Source organism: Phyllostomus hastatus, unplaced genomic scaffold (genome assembly GCF_019186645.2).
Source record: "Phyllostomus hastatus isolate PE091 unplaced genomic scaffold, TTU_PhHast_1.1 phas_contig_17, whole genome shotgun sequence".
NCBI lineage: Eukaryota > Metazoa > Chordata > Mammalia > Chiroptera > Phyllostomidae > Phyllostomus > Phyllostomus hastatus.
The window spans coordinates 46,656,183-46,662,972 of NW_025333664.1; the positions used below are offsets into that span (position 1 = coordinate 46,656,183).

Below are 6,790 nucleotides of genomic sequence, written 5' to 3' on the forward strand. Positions count from 1 at the left end.
CAAACATCTGGAACAAGGGACTGAGGGCAATATCCAACAAAGTGCTGGACATGCTCCTGCTGCCCAGTCCTGGTCTGCCTCGCGGTCCCTACTTTGCGGGGATCTGGTTGGCTCTCACTTACTCTCAAAAGTGTCCCCTTAAGGCCACTGTGGTTCAGGAACCCAGGGCCTCTCCTAGGATAGGACAGGTTTCCAGGAAGAGGGTATCCACGGGGCCAGCACCCACAACTAACCCAAGTCAGGAGCTGGCAAGCTTGGCCATTTCTAGGAAGATACAAGAGAATGGGAATCGAGAATAGGAAAGATTTCATTGCGCCGCCTATTTTGTTGTGGTTGCACTTTCTATCGTGTATTGCCTTTTGAAAATAATAAAACTAACTTTATATGCGAACCCAAGGAAAATTTTAAAAATTTGCAGGCTGGACAAGGTTGTGAGGTTGTAGTCTCGGCCAGACACGACGAAGGCCTGCTCCTCGGCGGGGTGAGGAACCCCTATAAACTGGGTCAGAAGCTGAATCTGGCCGAGAGCGCCGAACTAGGTTTCCGGCTGGCCTAAGGCGCTGAGACTCCAGGTCTGTGGCTACCCTACCCAGGCTCAGCGCTGGAAGGAACGACCAGATAAACCAAATGTTAAGAACCACAGCACTGGCACAGCGAGGCCCGGGATGCCCCCACCCCCAATCTCTACACTGCGCCGGTGTACCTGTTCCACGACACCCCGCCTCTAATGCCGAGCCTGCGCTCAGATCTCCGGACGAGTCTCCCAGCTCGGAAGGAACTTCGAGTGAAAGTGGGCGGGCCTAGTATCCAGGGACCCGCGGTTACCCTGTCGCTTATGAGTGGTGGTCTAGGTGACGTGGCTGGGGTGGGGGAGCAGGCAGGCACCCTCAGTGGCCCCCCCACCCCCAACCCCAACGCCCAGGAGCAACAGAGGGGCGGACCTAGGGCTGGTGAGGGGATGGTAGGGTCTGCGGGTATAGGATAACTGACCAAACGTGAGCCTCCCCGCGCGCTGGTGCGCTGCGCCCAAGAGTAGGGGTTGCAGTAGTGGATGGTCGGAGTGGTGCAGGATCAGGAGCCTCTGGGGTGCAGAAACACCTTCCTGGTGACTCTGGTCCCCAGCGGTTGAGTTTGGAGGTGGCCTCGGGAGTCCCTCGCGCACTGGCCTGTCCTCCTGTATTAGTTTTCCTGTCCTAGCTGTATTAGTTTCCCCTGGACTCTGAACTTCCCTGACCTGTGAGGGGCACATTCAGTATTCTGGTAGTTCTGTTGCATTTATTCATTCAGCCAGCAATTGCAGTCCCTAGTCCCAGCTCTGCCAGGTGCAGCAGCCTTGTGGGCCTCTGCAATTGGATACAGCATATGTAAAGGTATTTGTTTAATGGGTAGGCAAATTTCACATGTAGAAAGGACAGGAAGACCCCTTCTGGGCCTCACAGCCCAGTTGGGTAACCCAGGGAACAGGTGAGATTATGCCACTCAGACAGTACTTGAGGGTGTGAGGACAATTAACTGTTGACGTCCAAGACGTGACCAGAACTCATGGAGTGGTCAGAGTGGTTCTGCCTGAGCTGACCCATGAGCCACGAGTGCTCCAGGCTGTGAGAGAAAGAGACCCCGAGGTGAATAGAGCTGGACACCTGACTAGACTGTTCAGTGGCAAGTACTAAGCAGCCTGGGAAGTGTGGACAAGGAGAGCGAGATGGGCAGGGGACCATGGAAGGAAGAGCAATTTTTATTTTAAGTGCAGCTAAAAGCTGTAGAATAGTTTTAAGGGTTGTAGAAAAGACTTAATAGCTCTGTAAGCTATTGTGGACAATAGCCCCCATCCTGGGAATCCACCCAAAATAATCAGTCACTTGAAGTAATGTAGGCAGTTCCAGGTGTCCTTCCAGGCACTTGTATTCCAGGATTGTGTATGGAGCCTCTGGGATGGAGGTGGTCCTAGCCCATAGTCCCCAGTGAGGGAATCTGAAATTTCTAGAAAGGAGGTTCCTTGAGGGTAGATGGATAGTGATTGTGATCACAAAGGGCTCTCTGACCAACTGTGCGAGAGCCATGATGTTTGGGAGCTTTTCCTGTTGGTGTTACTGTGGCATGAACAAGGTTCATGGAAAGTCTACCAACCAAGTCTAAAAAGTGACTTTTTGTCTGACCCCCCCCCAACTTCTGCCCTTATAAACATCATTTGACTAATATGGTGTGTGTCCATCTCCCTCCTTGAACCTTACTTGAAAAACCAGAGAAGTGGACAACCCAGTAAAGAGGTCTTGAAATGCCTCCGTCCCACTGCATCCAATGAAAAGAGAACAACAGGTATGTTATTGATAGGGCTGATTTATGTGTAGTTTTTATGCAGAAAAGGGGAGAAAATCCATTTAAACCTACCAGGAGAATAAGTAGTGGTTTGTTAACATGCTTTGGTTTTGGGTAGGCTTTTAGCATATGTGGCAGTCTTTGGTGCACATGGTTGTTTTATGTATTTTAACTGAAAACCTTGAAGGAACTAGCCAGCAGATTAGGTGGCCACCATCCAAATCAAATAGACCTTGTATTTCTGAGAGCCGACTTGCCATCCCAAGCTCCTAGAACCCTAGCCAAGTATGGGCCAGGCACCTACCTCTGACATCACTGCCCCACACCCAGATTCTCCTCTTTGACCCCTGCCTGCCCTTGACAGAAGGTGCCAGGAGGCAGGAGCCAGGTGGGAGCAAAGTTTGCCCAGCCAAAGCTTTCTGTTTGCTTTTGTGTATCCTACACTTTGCCCCACCTGCTGGCCCACTTCACGTTCCTTACAGCCTTGTTCTAGACTCCCCTTTAAAGAACAAAACTAGAGTTGAGTTATTTTCCTCAGTGAACCTCTGAGTAGGCCTAATCGATATATTTACACCACCATGTTAGTGGTGTTCACATAAGTGTGATTTGTCCCTCCTGCAGGTGTCATAGCTCTGGACAAACACCTTAACCCAGTGGAATGAAATTGGCTTTTAGGTTTGGCCTCAAGGGCTTGAAAGTACCTGTTGGCCAGGCTGTTTCTGGCTTTGTGCTTCCACAGTGTTATGTTCTGCCTAGACTCTGTTTATGTCACCCTGAGCTTGTGATGTGTAACTTAAATTGTGTATGTAATTTCATGTATGTTTTTTGGTTGTCTAAAGAAGAGTCTTGTATTAATAGGGAAAAGGAAGTTATTGGAAGCCAGAAAATTTTGTCTGTGCCTCACAACATGCTAGTTGTATGATCCTGGGCAAGTCTGTTTACAAATATTCCCAGGACCTTGGTGTAGTTGTATGTATATGGCTTTGTAGGTTGTGTGATATAAGTGTCAGCTTTGTTGGTCTCTGGTAATAGGATATAGCATATTTAAAGGTATTTTCAGTGGGTCGACAAATTTAGTAAAGAGTAACCTTTGCCTCAAAATTTGGTATATCACTTGTTAATCTGATCATGTAGAACATAGTTCTTAGACTAACATAGACTATGATAAAACTTGATTATGTCAAAAGATTTTATAAAACACTTTCACATTTTTAAGGTGTTAGTATTGCTTTTGTGTCCTCACTATGTATTCATCTTTTGAAGTAGCTGCTTTAGAAGTTTTTCTGTGAATACTTTTTTAACAATCACTTAGCAATAGGAACTTTGGATTTTAGTAACCTAACAAAAGGAGGCCTATGAGAAGGCAGTTGTTGAGTAAGTGGGCATTCCCCAGGTTGTGTCTCAGCGTGTACTTATTTCCTGGGTCTTCTCTCTGATGCTGACTTCTTCATTCCTTGCCAAGACCAGCACAGCTGGATCAGCAGGTCCCGAGGGAAGGTGACAGGGTATTGAGAAATAAAGAGACAGAGTCAAAGCGGGGTCAGGTGGAGTCCCTTCTCTGGGATGCAGAGGAGGGAACTGTTTATTGGTGAAGTCAGGCTGTCTATATTGAATAAGTTTTGAAGCAGAGCATGAGAAAGACAAACCACAAGGCTAGGTACATTGTATTTTTTAAGAACATTTGCTATTCCTTTTTGGTACAGTATATAGCAAGCAGCCAAGTCATTCTTTTCTTACAACAATCTATCAGGCAGCCATCTGTGGCCTAGGGCAGCTGTGCTGAACCTGAGGCCTGCTTCTAACTCCCTTGGCACACATTGTCCTTCTTGGCCCTCCACAATTCCTGATGTCAGCTACTATCTATCACCTTAATGCAGATAATTCCCTGGTTCCAACCCCAAACCTGTCATCTCTCACAGAGCAGTTCTATTTCTGATTGTTGCTCTGCTGTCATTTCAAACTCAGCAAGTAGAAAACCTTCTGGCTCCTGGCAAATAGCCACTTCCCAAATGGCCTACTTCTATTGGTGGTCATTACCCAGGTTCTAGAGCATCTTCTATGCCTCCATCTTCCCCTGACTGCCTGTTCTACCTTGGCAAATTGGTGAGTTGCTAAGGTTTCAACTAGCCTTCTTCCCCAGCAAGTATGGGCTAAGCAGCAGCTCAGCTCTGGTCTTGTATCAGAGGTCGGAGATTAGGGATGAGTGGCTTGTTCCTTGCTGTCAGAGAGGCACTGTCTAACTGGAAGGAAGAGAGGCAGTCTATCTACAACTTACTCAGGGAGGGGAAGTATGTAGAGCATCAAGGATCCCAAGGGAGAAACCTCCAGCTGCCAGGGTTCAGAGTGGTGGTAAAAATCTTAAGCAGGTTTTACTGAGGTGTGGAGAAAGGAACAAAAGAAAAGGATGCTAAAAAACCCCAGAATATTTAAGGTAGGAAGAATCTCAATAAGACATAATCTGTTACCTTTGTTGAGAGAGTAAGGTGTGACTAGTAACTTTAAAACAGTTTTGAATTTGATACAATAAGCAGTCTCAGCCCTCTTTGCTTTCTTCCTCACCACTGCCTTGAGTCCTGTCTCCACAGATCTCATTGCCTCAGGGTCATTAAAGGATTTTTTTATTGTGATAAAATATACATAACATAAAACTTACCAGTTTAAGTATATAATTCAAAGGCATTAAGTACATTGCTGTGCTCATCACTGCCATCCATCTCCAGAACTTTTTCATATTCCCAAATTGAATCTCTGCACCCATTAAACAGTAATTCACCTCCTACCTTCCCCCAGCCACTGGAACCATTATTCTTCTTTCTGTTTGTATGAGTTTGACTACTCTAGGTACCTGATGTAAGTGTAATATTTTGCTTGCAGTGCTGGCTTATTTCACTTAGTATAGTGTCTTCAAGGTTCATCCACGTTGTAGCATACATGAGTTTCCTTCCTTACTAAGGCTGAATAATATTCTATTGTATGAATATACCACACTTTCTTTATCCACTCATCTATGAATGGACATTTGGGCTATTTCTACCTATTGGCTACTGTGAACAGTGTTGCAGTGAACAGGAGTGTGCAATAATCTCAAAACCCTGCTTTCAGCTCTTTTGGTGATATACCCAGAAATAAGATTATTGGATCATATGGTAATTCTGTTTTTATTTTTTTGAGCAGCCTCCATAGTGTTGTCCATAGTGGTTGCAATATTTTACAGTCCCCTAATGTTTTCAATTTCTCCACATCCTTCCCAACATTTGTTATTTTCTTTTTTTTTATAGTGGCTATCCTAATTTGTGTGAGATGATATATCATTGTGGTTTTGTGTATCTCTAATGATTAGTGATGTTGAGCATCTTTTCATATACTTGTTGCATTATATCTTCTTCGGAAAGATGTCTGTTTAGGGCCTTTTTTGAATCAGCTTTTTTGTTGTTGTTGTTAAGTTTCAGGAGTTCTGTATATATTCTAGATTTTAATACCGTGTCAGGTATGTGATTTGCAAACATTTTCTTCCATTCTGTGGGTTGCCTTTTTTATCTGCTTTTAATGACCTTCAATGCACAGATTTTTAAATTTTGATGTAGTCCCATTTGTACATTTTTGCTTTTTTTTTGCCTGTATTTTGGTGTCTTATCTAAGAAATCATTGTCAATTTAATATCATGAAACTTTTCCATGCTTTATTCTAGGAGTTTTATAGTGTTTAAGTTTTACATTTAAGTGTTTAATCCATTTTGAGTTAAAATCTGTATATGATGTAAGATGGAGATCCAACTTCATTTTTTCCTGTGCGGATATCCAGTTTTCCCAGTATGACTTATTAAAGAGATTATCTTTTGCCCAATGAATGGTCTTAGTACACTTGTCAAAGATCATTTGGCAATATACGTGAGGGTTTATCTCTGGGCTCTTACACTATTCCACTGGTCTATTTGTGTGTCTTTATATCACTATTGCAATGTGGTAATTACTATAGCTTTGTAGTATGATTTGTGCAGGGAGTATGCTAATATTCTCTGTATCACTCCAATTTTAGTTTATGTGCTGCTGAAGAGAGCACTATAGTATGTTCTGAAATCAGGAAGTATGAGGCCTCCAACTTTGTTTTTCTTTTTCATGATACTTTTGGTGACTTGAAGTCCCTAGATATTCTATTTGATTTTTAAGGTGTTTTTTTTTCTGTTGCTGCCAGGAAAAAAAATTGTTGCTGGGATTTTGATAAGATTGCATTGAATCAATTTTGCAGTGGATTGGTTTGGATAGCATTGACATCTTAACAATATTGTCTTCTAGTCCATGAACATGGGGTATCTTTGTATTTATTGGACTCTTATTTAATATCTTTCAGCACCATTTTGTAGTGTTAAGAGACTTTCACATCTTCAGTTAACTTTATTCCTAAGCATTTTTATTTTTTTGATGCTATTGTAAGTGCTATTGTAAATTACAGTTTAATAATACTGTAAATGAAATTA

The 6,790-nt window shown here is 43.4% G+C and overlaps 1 non-coding gene across 1 annotated transcript; it reads right to left on the reverse strand.

The window, feature by feature from the left end:
- Positions 1-6,270: 6,270 nt before the first annotated feature.
- On the reverse strand, positions 6,271-6,375 carry LOC123815457. Its single transcript, XR_006785113.1, has one exon. It is a non-coding gene; the product is annotated as a U6 spliceosomal RNA (small nuclear RNA).
- Between the last annotated feature and the right edge of the window lie 415 nt (positions 6,376-6,790).